The following is a 15,300-nucleotide window of genomic DNA, read 5'->3' as shown; positions in this document are numbered from 1 at the left end:
TATTTTAGATGGCTTATAGATTATGATTTGGGGACTGGGCATTCGTTATTATTATTAAAGCAAGTTATTTTGCTTTCTTTTTCTAATTTTAAGTTAAAATCCCAAAGGCATCTCTTTGAAATCAAGTGTTTCCATTAAACTAAAACATCTGCACACAAATTACTTTATTTAAAACTTTTCATGTGCATGATAAAATCATAAATACTATACTCTGATTTATGAAATAATCACATCACCTTTAGTTCACTTGTGGTCCATTTGTAATTTGACCATGGAGATTTTGTCATATTCAAGAGAACAGACATTTAAATATCAAAGATACAATCTATAGTGGTCAAATACTGCTTTGTGTAAAAAGTATTCTTAATGTTACAAGTCCACTTAATTTTTAATAAGCAGATTTCATCAATTACTTATGTAGACTTCTATAAAATAATTAAAATATATTTGGAAGGTGGTGGACAAGTATAAGTCAACTGTACTCCCCGTTCCAAACCTATTGGCATTTTCCCATGTGTTACTTCATCTGGTTTAGATAATTAAATATTAACAATCTTGCCTGGTTTTTCATATTAAGGAGACATCAAAATTCTCTATTCCTGTGTAGCATCAAAGCTGAAATATTTTGCTCCATTCTCAAAGAAAAGAAAAATGACAGCAGTTCACGGAGAGCCTTTTATGTGAACCACGGGTTGGAGATAACCAGGGGCAGAAGACACATGGGCCCATCAGAGAAATTACTTCAGGGCAGGAGGAAACTTGCTGGGAAGAGTAATTTTATATTTTTGGCTCTAAACTTGGGGTGCCTTCTGAGCTTGTAAAGCCTGATGATTCAACAATATCACACAGGATGATTTAATAGCCCCCTTTGAGTTTTATTCCTTTAATCCCTTAGTCAGAAGTGCAAAGGAGGTCTTGCATTCCACCTTGTGAAACTGATGCCCCCATCCCAGTCAATGTGGCAAGTCTCTGAATTAGCTTGCTTTCCTGGTCCTTTTTCCTCCTTGCTGTGATCATCTCACATCAGTTTGGGTTCACTGGAAATTGAACCTGAAATGGGAAATAGTCCTATATTTCCCACTGCCCTTCAATGAGTTGATTATTATCTTCCTTATGGCCCTCCTCCAAATGCCCACTCACTAATCTATGCCTTCACTGAGACACATTTCTTTTTCTGATGGAGAAGTTCCTTTTGCATTTTCCTTTTATTTATTTATTTATTTTTGACAGGCAGAGTTAGGCAGTGAAAGAGACAGAAACAGAGACAGAGAGAAAGGTCTTCCTTCTATTGGTTCACCCCCTAAATGGCCGCTATGGCAGGCGTGCTGCGCCAATTCAAAGCCAGGAGCCTGATGCTTCCTCCTGGTCTCCCATGCGGGTGCAGGGCCCAAGCTCTTGGGCCATCCTCCACTGCCTTCCTGGGCCACAGCAGAGAGCTGGACTGGAAGAGAAGCAACCAGGACAGAATCAGGCGCCCCAACTGGGACTAGAACGCAGAGTGCCGGAACCACAGGTGGAGGATTAGCCTATTGAGCCATGGTGCCGGCCCTTCTGCATTTTCTATCAGCTCCATAGAAAGATTTCTGCAGCCAGGGCTGCACAAGGAGCCTACGGCAAAGCAAATTTGCTGTTGCTGAATACTTGACACCCATCAGGACTTGAAAAAATTTAGACTCGCATTGCCTGAGAATCACCCAGAAAGCTTCTTAAAACACAGATTGTTGAGCCTCATCTCCCAGCTTTCTATTTTGTTGTGTTTGGAGGATCCTAGAATTTATAAATTGTTTCTAACAAGTTTCTAGGCTGTTTTTGAGAACTACTGACATGGAGGGTAGGTTTTCAAATAGGAAGGGAGATGAGTATTATTCAGGCATCTTGTTAGTTCAATATTTTGTTTTAAAATGTTGCATTTCCATCAAAATCCTTTTTTAATTGTATTTTATTAATTTGAGAGGCAGGGAGATGGAGAGAACTCCCATCCACTGATTCATTTCCCAAATGCCCACCACCGCAGGGGCTGGAATGGGCTGAAGTTGGTAGTCTGGAAGTTAATCCAGGACTCCCATGTAGGTAGCAGAAACAGAATCACTTGAGCCATCACCACTGTCTGCATTAGCAGGAAGCTGGAGTCAGGGAGTGTGGCCTGGTATCAAATCCAAGCATTCCAATATGGGACACAGGCATCCTAAATGCCCTCTTAGCTGTGTGCCAAATGCACTCCCTGCCACCATCATGATCTTTTTAAATGAAATGAACATTTCTTCAGGCTGAACCACCTGAGCAAGTATAACCCATCAGACTGCCAGACAAGCAATGCCTACATGAAGATAGAGAGCCTTAGACTTCAAATAGCATCCTCAGTCATTTGTAGATACCTTGTGTGACTCTGTACAAGCTCATACAACCTGTATCATACACTATGAACTCGATATTGGAATCTGTTCTTTTTTACTTATGGTTCTTTCTGGAGGTAACATTACAAAATAATTTCAAAATGAGGAGTTGGGAAATGGTAAATATAGAAAAGCATAGAGAACAATATTTTGCATAATTGTGCAGTCTCCATTAGCATCTGTTGCATTTCCTTCCAGATTTTTGTTTTAGGATTTATTTATTTATTTGAAAGTCAGAGTTACAGAGAAGGAAGCAGAGACAGACAGAAAAATCTTCTACCTGCTGGTTCACTACCCAGATGGCCACAACAGCCGGGACTGGGTCAGACAGAAGCCAGGAAGTTCATTTTGGGCTCCCAAATAGATTGCAGGGACCCAAACACTTGGGACATCTTCTACTGCTTTTCTCAGACCTTTAGCAGGGAGCTGTATTCAAAGTGGAGTAGCTAGGACAGAAACTGGTACCCATATGAGATGCTGGCATCACAGGCAGAAGCTTTACCTGCTATGCCACAATGCCAGCCTCACAGAATTTTTTATAGTTTTGTATCTTTTATTTGTACTATTTCATAAAAATATCCCTATAATTAAAATTATTTTCAATATAATATATATAATGCATATAATGTAACACTTCATGAATATACCACAATATATGTCTCAACCATTTCTCAACTGTTAAATACTTAGATTGTTTCTGAATTATCACTATTTTATAAACACATGCAAATACACATATATATGCTATTACACTTTGGTTAATCTATGTGGCCATACTGATTCTCTAAAGTTTGGATGATTTCATTTGGGGACATTTCTAGAGGCAAATGTTATATGACAGTATAAGAATATCTTTAGGAGTCTTGATACATAGAGTTAAATTATACCATAACCTAATCTAAGACATAAAAAGTCATAACCAGAGATTTCAACTGGACATAATGTGGAGTGTTACCGTAAGGCTGAGGGAAAGAGCAGGGCAGGCCAGCTGATGTAGACAGTAGGGAGGACCCCCGGTTCACTTGTATGATGCCGTCTACCCCTGTCCAGACTGTGGTTTGACACAACCAGGACGTGCTTGATCACTCTGATGTCAGTATTTATGGGGCTAATTCTCATTGCTATGCCTGACTGGGAATTCCTGAAGGACACCAATGATGTAATAAACTGATTCTGTCTATGTCTATTCTCAATCAACTGTCAGAAAGATCCTTTTAAAAACATAAACCAGAGAGTTGATCTTCTTTGCACAAAATCCTGAAACTGCTTTTCACGTCAAAAGTCAGGGTCATTGCATGGTCCTACCTGATCAGATTCTGTTTTACTTTGCTGACCTCTGGCCCTACCCTCTCCCACAGGTGCACTGTGTCCAGCCACACCAGCCCGCTTGCTGTGTCTCTGTAGTCACTGCTCCTACTTCCTGGAATGCTCCTCCCCAAGGTGTCTACTTAGCAGAATCCCTCACTTTTCAAGAGTTAATCTAAATATTATCCGATTTTAAAATTTTATTTTGTTTTACTTATTTGAAAGGCAGAGATAGAGTTAGAAGGAAGGAAGGAAGGGAGGGAGGGAGGGAGGGAGGGAGGGAAGAAGATGCCTCCTATCTGCTAATTCACTCTCCAGATGCCTGCAAGCTCCACTCAGGTCTCCCCTGTGGGTGACAGAGCCCCAAGTACTTCAGCAATTACCTGACGCTTTCCAGGGTGCGTGTTAACAGGAAGCTAGAATCGGAAACAGGGCCAACACTCAAACCCAGCCACTCTGATCAGAGATGTGAGATCCCAAGCAGCAATTTAATCACTGCACCAAATGCCTAAACCCAAAATATTGCCTTCTTAATGAAGCCTATTTAACCACACCACTAAATATCATGATCTTGGGGCCAGCGCTGTGGCACAGCAGGTAAAAGCCACTGCCTGCAGTGCTGACATCCCATATGGGTGCTGGTTCAAGCCCAGGCTGCTCCACTTCCAATACAGCTACCTGCCATGGCCAGGGAAAGCAGTGAAAGATGGCCCAAATCCTTGGGTCCCTATATCCACAGGGGAGATCTGGAAGAAACTCCTGGCTCCTGGCTTCAGATCAGCCCAGCTCTGACCATTGCAGCCATCTGGGGAGTGAACCAGCAGATGGAAGACACCTCTCTCTCTCTCTCTCTTTCTGTTTCTCTGTAACTCTGCCTTTCAAATAAATAAATAATTTTTTTAAAAGAACACTGATCTGACTTCCCCACTCTATCTCAGGACCAACCATTTTGGACTTCTGTTATTTCTCCTCTCTCTCTCTCTCTCTCTCTCTCTCCCCCTCTCCCCCTCTCCCCCTCTCCCCCTCTCCCCCTCTCCCCCTCTCTATCTCTCTATCTCTCTAATTCTTAGCCATTTTTATTTTATTTGAAAGGCAGGGAGGGGCAGCATTGTGGCGTATTAGGCTAAGCCTCCACCTGTAGCGCCGACACCTTATATGAATGCTGGTTTGTGACCTGGCTGCTCCTCTTCCAATCCAGCTCTCTGCTGATAGCTTGGGAAAGTAGTGGCAGATGGCCCAAGTGCTTAGGTCCCTGTACCCATGTAGGAGACTCGAAGAAGTACCTGACTCATGGCTTCGGTTTGGGTTAGCACCAGCCATGGTGGCCATTTGTGGAGTGAACCAGCAGATGGAAGACCTTTCTCTGTCTCTCCCTCTCTCTGTCTGTAACTCTACCTCTCAAATAAATAAAATCTTTAAAAAAAAAAAAAAAGGCAGGGAGAGAGAGAGAGACAGAGAGAGAGAGAGTTTCCATCCATTTGTCTACTCCCCAAATGCCCCCACAGCTAGGATTGTGAGGAGCCAGCACTCAATCATGGCCTCCTGTGTGGATGGTAGAGACTCGAGAGAGGGAGCCATCACGTGCTGCCTCACAATCTGCACATCCGCAGGATGCTGGAATCAAAAGTGTAGTTAGGACTCCAACCCAGGACTGCCAATATGGTGGCAGGTAACTGAACTGCTGCACCAAATGCTTGCCCCTGTTCTCTTTAATTAAAAAAAAAATTGTACTTATTAACTTTTTAACATATTTTTTTAAGATTGATTTTATTTATTTGAAAGGCAGAGTGACAGAAAAAAAAGGAGAGATACAGAGAGATCTTCCATATGCTGGTATTCTCCCTAAATAGCTGCCAATAGCCAGGGCTGGGCCAGGTCAAAGCCAGAAGCCATGAGGTTCTTCTGGGTCTCCCACATGGGTACAGGGGCCCAAGTACTTGGGTCACCTTAAGGTGCTTTCCCAGAAGCATTAGCAGGGCCTGCATGGGAAGCAGAGTAGCCAGGACTCGAACCAGCACCATGCTGGCATTGAGGCAGTGGCTTAACCCATTGGACCACAGCACTGGCTCCTTAATGTATCTTTTTACTACTATATAATTTATCATATTCACTATCATCTGTAAACTCCAATAATATATGTTGTTTATAACTTACCTGTCCCTGCCATCTACAACAGTCCCTGACACATAGTAGAAACACAGAAATATTATTTTAATGTTACAGCTTGAGTGAAAGGGCTGGACAGAAAATATTACACAATCGTCCACAGTGTTATAGTAATGGTGGTCAGGACAGACTACCCTAAGATGTGTCACCTCAGTATAAATACGGCTGAAATAGGAAGGCCACACTCATCCTCTCTTCACCCTTCTGAGATCATAACACTCTCATGTGAAGGGTGCCCTCACTGTCCCCAGAGGAAAGGAACACCCACAGAACACAAAGAAAAATCTGGACAAATAGCCTTTGCTAAGCTTCCCGCAGTTTATTATCATCAGGTCATATCCTTTTGTTCTGCAGCCCTAGTTCGCCATGACTACACACTCTTCATCAAAACTAGCATGACAATGCATTAAGTTTAATCAGTTTTTCAGCTCTTCATTCCCTCATTAAGGCTTCCATTTCACATAGTTTGTAGTAATAACATTTACATGTTTTCTCATTTTAATCTTTTTGCAATAGGAGCCTCAATATGAACCTAGGGTGGATAGAGAAAAAGATATTTTCATCCCTTACATTATTTGAGGTCAGGTTGCTGTTGTCTTAATCTTTGGGAGGATTCACCATATAATGAACTTGTTCTCCAAAGCACTGAACCATTGTACCTCACCCACTGGTGTGTAGTCATCCCCATGTTGTCATGTACCCTGGGTGCCTTTGGATCTTCTTCTCAGACCACTTGTGGCCATTTCTGCACATATCTGGTCTTACAGGTGGGAATGCAAGTGAGGAATGTTCTCCCTCAACCTCATGATACACACGCCATCTCTTGAATATTTCTTAGATCCCCATTATTTCCCTGCTTAAATGTGCCTTCAGTTTTTAGACTTGAATCCCAGCAATTCTCTTTGAAGATAGAGGGATGGAAGATGGCAGAATCCCATATTAAAAAGTCCATATTACTTTTTTAAATGGTTACAGGAAATATTTATTTGAGAACAAATGGGGGGTTGCAGGGAGAAAGGAAAGTACTGTATGTTGATACGCAATTTAAAATAATATAAAGTCTTTGTTTATCAAACTTAAAATTGTGTGAAGTAGATACAATATCTTTTATATCAGCTTTTCCAGTAAGGTAAAAATTAACATCTTAGCATTATTTTAGATGTAGCGTTGGTGGGTGCTCTATATGGATGGGTTCTGTGTCCATGAATTCAGCCAACCACAGATCACAAATATTCAAAAAGAATTTCACCTGTTCTAAACAATGCAGACTTTTTTTGGGGGTCATTATTCTCTAAGCAATACAGTATAACTACTATTTACTGATAAGAACAGATACTACACTTGATCTTAGCCAAAAGGCCGAGAGGTGATATAAGAACTATTTACATACCCTTTATTAGGTATGTATTAGGTATTTTAAGCAAAATAGAGATGATTTGAAGTACATAGAAAGATGTGTATAGTTTATATGCAAATGCAATGCCCTTTTCTGTAAGACATTTAAATAACCAATGGGTTTTGGTATCCACAGGGATTTCTAGAACCAATTCTTCATAGATCCTGAAGAACAAGTAATTTTAATATACCTATGTATGTCTTGGGAAGAATGGGAGCTGTGTATGGAGTTGGAATATTTAGTCATTAAAAATTCCAATTTTGAGGCCGGCGCCGCGGCTCACTAGGCTAATCCTCCGCCTAGTGGCGCCGGCACACCGGGTTCTAGTCCCGGTCAGGGCGCCGGATTCTGTCCCGGTTGCCCCTCTTCCAGGCCAGCTCTCTGCTGTGGCCAGAGAGTGCAGTGGAGGATGGCCCAGGTGCTTGGGCCCTGCACCCCATGGGAGACCAGGAAAAGCACCTGGCTCCTGGCTCCTGCCATCGGATCAGCGCGGTGCGCCGGCCGCAGCGCGCCGGCCGCGGCGGCCATTGGAGAGTGAACCAACGGCAAAGGAAGACCTTTCTCTCTGTCTCTCTCTCTCTCACTGTCCACTCTGCCTGTCAAAAAATAAAAATTAAAAAAATCCAATTTTAAAATAAACATTTTTACATGCGACTAGTAAAGATAAATGCTGTTATCAAGATAAGTATCTGTGAAGAAATTTCCGAAGTAAACAAACTTAAAATATTTTTTGCCAAAATAACTTTTTCATTTTGTCCTGAAAACAAATCCAATTGTATTTGCAGGATTTCTAAAAATATGAAAAATAGTCCTTATGGCCTTTCTCATTCATCAATTTTGCAATTAAGTAAAGATAGTTCCTTCTTCTTTCCTACTTGTTCTTCAGACACATAGAAGGAGGCCAAGATTAAGAAGCCAATCAAAGTATTTGGACCTGAATATGATAGATTTAAAAACATCAAAGGGTATATCAAGAACCTAAATATAATTACAGCTACATGTCACTTAAAAGTGGGGGGATACATGTTGAGGAAGAGACAATTAGGCAGTTTCCTCCCCATGTGAGCATTTTAGCATGCTTGCACAAACTAGGAAGCTTACAATGCCACCAGAAGGAATCATCTTATGGAACGATTGTGTATATGCAATCCACTCTTTTTAAAAAGATTTATTTATTTATTTCAAAGGTACAGTTAGAGAGAGATAGAGAGAGAGAGAGAGAGAGAGGGAGGGAGAGAGGGAGAGAGAGAATCTTCTATCTGCTGGTTCATGTCCCAGATGGCCAAAGCAGCCAGGGCTAGGCCAGGCAGAAGCTAAGAGCCAGGAGCTTCATCCTGGTCTCCCATGTGGGTGGCAGGGGCCCCAGTACTTGGGCCATGTTCCATTCTTTTTCCATACCATTAGTAGGAAGCTGGACTGAAAGTGGAGCAGCCTCCAGGACACAAACCAGCACCCATATGGGTGGCAGCTTTACCAGCTATACCACCATGCCAGCCCAGTAACCCACTTTTTTTTGTTAAGACTTATTTTATTTATTTGGAAGAGTTACAGAGAGGGAGAAATGAGAGAGAGAGATTGAGAGAGAAAGGATCTAAATCCACTGGTTCATTCCCAAAACGGCTGTAATAGCATGGGCTGGGCCAGACTGAACTCAGGAGCCAGGAGCTGCTTCTAGGACTCCCAAATGGGCACAGGGGCCCAAAAACTTGGGCCATCCTCTGTTGCTTTTCCAGACATATTAGCAGGGAGCTGGGTTAGAAGTGGAGCAGCCGGTGCTCAAAAGGCATGTCGGTGCTGCAGGCAGTGGCTTAACCTGCTGTACCGCAGTGCCAGCCCTAGCAATCCATTCTTGACTGACATGTCATACGGCCCATGACTATACTAAGAAGGAAAGGGGGGAGATATCAATTGCTTGGGAAAAAGTTTACTAAAATCTAAGTCATTAAAGCAGCTCTTCTATGATTAGGACAAATGTTGAAAACATGTTTCAAAACACCCAAAAGTTGAGGCAGGCCACCATATGTCATGCTAATGAAACCCCTGTTCCCCTGTTACCTGCACTAGCTCTGATTAATGAAGGACATGCCATGAATGATACAAGTGATTACACTGCATAAGGTAGGACACAGACAGGCCATGGCTTGATTAGATTCAGGAACAAACACCTCCTCTCTCCAGGGGCACGGCTGTCCGCCGCACAGCAGTCATCTGTTAAGTAGTGGCATATTTCACCATGAAAGTTACCAAGTGCCAGCTTAGAATTTAACACTTGCCATCCCAAAGCTGTCTTAAAATCTACCCCACCACCACCTCAAATAAAAAATGGGAACAAGGATATAAAGGGCAAAGCAAACTGTAAAAGCAAAAAGGAAGGATGTAATATCTTGGAGAGGCCCAAATGTTAATATGCCATGGACAAACACAGATATGTTTCTAGCATTGGTGGTGACAAGGTTCTGCATTTTGGGCTTTGTAAATATTCCAAACTAAAGAACCTGTGGGGCCAGTGCTGTGGCGTAGCAGGTGAAGCTGCCGCCTGCAGTGCTGGCATCCCATACTGCTCCACTTCCTATCCAGCTCTCTGCTATGGCCTGGGAAAGAAGTGGAGGATGGCCCAAGTCCTAGGGCCCCTGCATCAGCATGGGAGACCTGAAAGAAGCTCCTGTCTCCTGGCTTTGGATTGGCACAGATCTGGCTCCTGCAGCCATCTGGGGTGTGAACCAGGGGATGGAAGACTTGTTTCTCTCTGCCTTTGCCTCTACCTCTCTGTAACTCTGCCTTTAAATAAATAAATAAATCTTAAGAAAAAAAAATAACTGTATGTATGAGATACATGAAATTTACCAAAACAATAAAAAAGAACCTGTTCTTCTGTGTCTTAGAAGGTCACCTACTTGAGCCAAATATTCAGATTTGCAAGGTTCAGCTGTACAATGTTGGTAAAAGAAGGTAGGGAATACACACCTAGCTATTCAAAGCTACTGAGCAAAACTGATGGGGTAAAAGATCTTATGTCATCATACTCTCTTATCTTTAACCATCGTCTATTGTTGGTTTTGGGGGATGCAATCTGTATTTATGTTTGTCTGTCCTATTTCAGCTATTACAACGGAGGGCCAACATTTTATCAACAAACCCACGGACTAACAATTTGTCTGCCTGGAAAGAAAGCCTTAAGAATGCCCCTTTACATGCAGCCAGAAATAATTCTTAAGGACAGTCTTGAATACTCTTTGCGGGAAAAGTCAAGCTTGGAAAAGTGGGAAATAACTGATCCTTCTTTTCAAAGTATAGTAAGATTTATCCATATTACCTTCAGGTTTGATCTGCCAGGGATTCAGCATTAGATTCTGTAAATGTGGCTGAAGATCAACAGCACTTTTCCTACTTCCGTTGTGGTTAATTATGCTAAGAGTGAGATTTATTAAAAAGAAATTCCCAGTGTAAAAGCAACCTCTTCACAAGATACCAGTCTCCCTGTAGGTGCTTTTAGTATCCTGATTAATATCAGTGAATGTGATGGCACAAAAATGGTAGAGGCTCTGGGAAATTTGTTTCAGTTGGAGGCCGCTATATCTGGACTCTCAATTAAACAAGGTAGAAGTAGGGTCTGTACCACCAGAGTTTACGGTGTTTTTAGAAAATCAAGACAAGTATAGGGAAAGTGCACCCAACAGCAATTAGTTGCACAAGTAAAATATTAGGCGTTCACAGCAAAATGACTGGATAAAGGTGTTGTGGGCAAGTCAAAGAGAAGAAACTAGACTTAAACTTGCTATTGAGTATCAGAAGATTTTGTACAAAATCAAAGCTTAAGAATGAGGCAGAGGAATTCAGGTTATAACTAAATCTTTGCCTGTAGTTCATGAGATCTCAATGTGATTAAAACTACATAAATGAGGCCAGTGCTGTGGCTTAGCGGAAAAAGCCGCTGCCTCTAGTGCTGGCATCCCATATGGGTGCTGGTTCATGATTCAGCTGCTCCACTTCTGATCCAGCTCTCTGCTATGGCCTGGGAAAGCAGTAGAAGATGGCCCAAGTCCTTGGGCCCCTGCACCTGCATAGGAGACCTGGAAGAAACTCCTGACTTCTGGCTTCCCATCAACACAGCTCTGGTGGTTGTGGCCATCTGGAGAGTGAACCAGGAAATAGAAGACCTCTCTCTCTCTCTCTCTCTTTCTCCCCCTCTCCCCCTCTCCCCCTCTCTCCCTCTCTTCCTACCTTGGCCTCTCTGTAACTCTGCCTTTCAAATAAATAAATAAATCTTAAAAAAAATGTACATAAATAAAAATGAAATTTTTTGAACAGGAAAAAAGATATTTTTCAAGAAATATTTCACTTTATAGACCATTATGCTAGAGCAATTAAAATTAACTCTAATTTTTTTTTAAAGAGGTAATTATTTCTTGGAATTTTAGTACAATTCATTGTATAGATTTCATCCCTAGTAATGCTAAACAGAAGAAACGCAAGCATGCACAGCACAAAAAGAGTTCTAAAACCCAATTCAGGTAGCTCTTGCAATGAAGTTGAAGGGATGAACAGGAAATGCATCAGAATTAGACATACAGTTCTATGTTGCTTTCTGTGCTCTATCTTCAGATGTGGTTCGGAAGTACATGGGGGAGAATGATGCAATTTGAAATTTGGGTTATGATCTGGGGACATACGATGAAAATGCATACAGGAGAATCGATAAGATTTATAGAATCAGGTAGGTAGAATGCAGGATGATGGAGGGACATAGGAAAAGACAACTAAGATGGTGACTCACAGGTGTATGGCTTGGGCCAGACACTGCAAGTGGCACCATTCACCAAGACAAGAAATATTTGACAAGGAACAGTAATTGGTGGTCTGAAACTAATTCAGTTTTAGACCCGTTGGGCTGAAAGTGTTTATGAGTTTCTGTACTTGTAGAAATATAGTTTTCAGAAGAAATAAAATCAAAAAGTCTGAAAAGTTTTGACCACTTCAACATGGACAAATAAAGCACATTACATGCAGTTTTACTGTAAATGTTGAATATTGAATGTTTGCTCCTTTAAGTATTATAGGTTTTACTTTTAAGAATGAAATGCTATTGCAAGCCAGTGGTCTTGTCAAACCCATCTGTCAGTGATTACAAGAAAATCAAGAACTAAGGTTTCAAACTGCTAAAAATTTGGCTGTTTGACAAGCAGAAACAAAAGGTGCAATCTCCAATTACTGCCCCCTGCACTAAATGAGTGGCAAAGGCAAATTACTGTACATTCTACTATTATATAATTGGCAAAATGTCAACAGCAACATGTAACATTACTCTAGGTGAAAACTGAAGCCCAGGGTCTTCCTTCAGAGTTGAAGTCATTGAGGACCATGGAGTGTGACCTGGACACATCATAGGGCTCATTGGTAGAAAAGCAGGACTAGTCTTTAGAACTAATTTCCTAAATAAAATTCTTCCCTTAATACCAAACCCCATTTCTTATAAATAATTTCATGGATTCAAAGGTCACATTCCTAATAGGCATAGTCTATCTTTTCTTCAATTATAAAATGGTCATCTATAACAAAACAGAGGATCCCTGAGGTTTTCACAACTATAAAGCCAATCTGTCACTAAATAGAAGACAAATGTGATTCATACTCAATACAAATAAGTAACCAAAAACTGCAGATAGAAATCATCATTAAAATCTAACTTACTTTATTTAAAAATGCTCACTCATTTCTATAAATGAATAATTAACTTAGACTAAATGGGGTGTGGAGATGTGGAATTTGGCTTTCAATTATTCTTTCACTTAATTATCTTGGGACAAAGCGATTACAAAAACAAATTGATATTTTCCCTAAAGTTTATTTGAATTTGATCAATTTTATATTATTTTGTTAGTGTCAGAAAAAACTATTTTTAGCCTTTGTGGATCAATTTCTGTTACCACTACACAGTCCACCACACACACACTGTGCTCAGTCTACACCATGCATATTGTGTGTGTAGTAAATATTCCTCACCAACACAGACTCCAGACCCTTCTCTACAATACATTCAAGGCAGTGATTATCAATCCATTGGCATGTAAAATTAAGCCTTTTGCTATCTTTGAGTTGTATCCACTGGCAATTGTTTTGTATTTTAAAAAACACATATTTAAGGCTCAGTAAACCACAAGACTATTTGAAGAAATTGACAAAGAGACACCAACAACAGAATAGAATAAACTTCAGCCCCTAAAATTCCAAGATAATGAGTAGTGCCCTCATATAACAACTAGTGCATGTGAAAAATGGAGAAGTGTACCTCTTTTTTAAAGATTGAATTATACCAAGAATAAATGTATGTTTTGGAGATGTGAATGGGAAGTGAAGAAAGGCAAATGGGAGTTTGTAAGTAAATATACTGGGACAGTTAGCAAAATCCAGAGACTACATCAGATAAGAGCTAGAGATGAGTAAGCTGTGTCAGAAGAGAGACTTCCAAAGAAGACATTGGCAAACTAAATTGTACCAAAGTCAAAGGAAGTTCTAAAGCACAAAAGAAGGAAAGAGCAAGCAGGCCCAGATCACAGAGAGGATTCTGCTGAAAGTCTGCCTGGCAACCGCATCCGACTTTGCCGCAGTACCACGACTAATGGTCTTTCCCTGCGGCTGGCAAGCGTTTTGAGAAACCTTTCCCGAAGTTGTGATGAGTTCTTCCCTAAGGCATAAAGAAGGGAGTTCATACTTATGGAGCGCCTACTTTCATCACCTGCTGAACTAGTAAATTCATATACATTATCTTCAGAGGTTTGTTTTCAAAACCTTTTTTGTATTTAATTTTCTTCCTGAAACACACAGTATGGAAACACACAGTATATGTTTATCAGCCTCTACTCTAGCTAGGTATGATGATGATACTGTGTGTGGTTGGGAGGAGAGTGATTTATCCCACTATCTAATGCTATCTGATAAAAATTTCCCATAGTGATGCACCATGGCTTTCTCCACTAGCTGACTGACCTCAAGAACCTGCAAAGTGGGTCCCTGATGATTATGGATGTTTATTCATGAAAGCCCACAATGGACTACTATATTGGAAGGAAATGAACATTTATTGTGTTAAACTACGTATATGTATATATGGAGATGTTTGCCACTGAAGCTAGTATCATCCTTGAGTAATACATGTTTATTTAATTTAATCCCTGCAACAATTTGTTACAGCAATGTGTTTTACTAACTTATCAAATGGTAAAATAAAGGAACTGGGATTTTTGAAACCAGATCTCTCAGACCCTGAGATATAGACTTACCTATTCTAGATATTTCATATAAGTATGATGCACTATGTCTGACTTCATTTACTTAACATGATTTGGGGAAAGTGCAACCATAATGTAGCAAGTATCAGTATTTTGTCCCTTTAATGAAAAAATATCTTGTTTTATACCACAATTTGTTTATCCATTCATTCATTTCCACTTTTTGGTTATTGTTAATAGTACTTCAAAGCACATGTATTGTTTGAGTATTTACTTGTCCATTTTGGGGGGTTATCTACCTAGAAGTGGAAATGCGGGGTCATAAGGTAATTCTGTACTTAGTCATTTTAGGAACCACCAAACTGCTTTACACAGAGACTTGAGCAATTTTACATTCCCATCAGCAAGTGCAAATGTTGCAGTTTCTCCACCTCCTCACCAATACTTGTTATTCTCAGCTTTTTTTTTTTAATTAAGGTTGTACCAATAGCTATAAAATCATGTGTTATTTTGGTTTTGACTTACATTTCTCTAATGTCTAAGACTGCTGAAAATCTTTTCAGATTTTCTAAGAATGGTGAAAATCTTGGAAACTAGTACATTATCTTTAATGAAAGGTCTGTTTACATCCTTTACCCATTTTAACTGGATTATTTGTCTTTGTTATTGAGGTATAAGTGTTTTTTCATATTTAGATAGTAGACTCATCAGATATGCTTTTAGCAAATATTCTCTCCCATTCTGTGTTCTGTCTTCCCATTTTCCTAATGCCTTTTAATGCAAAGAAAAATGTTTAATTTTAACAAAATCAAAA

The 15,300-nt window shown here is 40.4% G+C and overlaps 1 protein-coding gene and 1 non-coding gene across 7 annotated transcripts in view; both read right to left on the bottom strand.

Moving 5' to 3' along the window:
• The window catches only part of MACROD2 (mono-ADP ribosylhydrolase 2), a 2,173,823-nt gene that overhangs the window by 755,230 nt on the left and 1,403,293 nt on the right, over positions 1-15,300 (bottom strand). The gene's annotated exons all lie outside the window — the stretch shown is intronic.
• On the bottom strand, positions 7,051-7,235 carry LOC127491259 (U2 spliceosomal RNA). The gene has a single exon (XR_007919841.2). It is a non-coding gene; the product is annotated as a U2 spliceosomal RNA (small nuclear RNA).

The sequence above is a fragment of the Oryctolagus cuniculus genome, chromosome 11 (assembly GCF_964237555.1).
Source record: "Oryctolagus cuniculus chromosome 11, mOryCun1.1, whole genome shotgun sequence".
Classification (NCBI taxonomy): Eukaryota; Metazoa; Chordata; class Mammalia; order Lagomorpha; family Leporidae; genus Oryctolagus; species Oryctolagus cuniculus.
The sequence above is the reverse complement of the archived record's forward strand: the minus strand, read 5'-3'. Positions and strand labels throughout refer to the sequence as shown.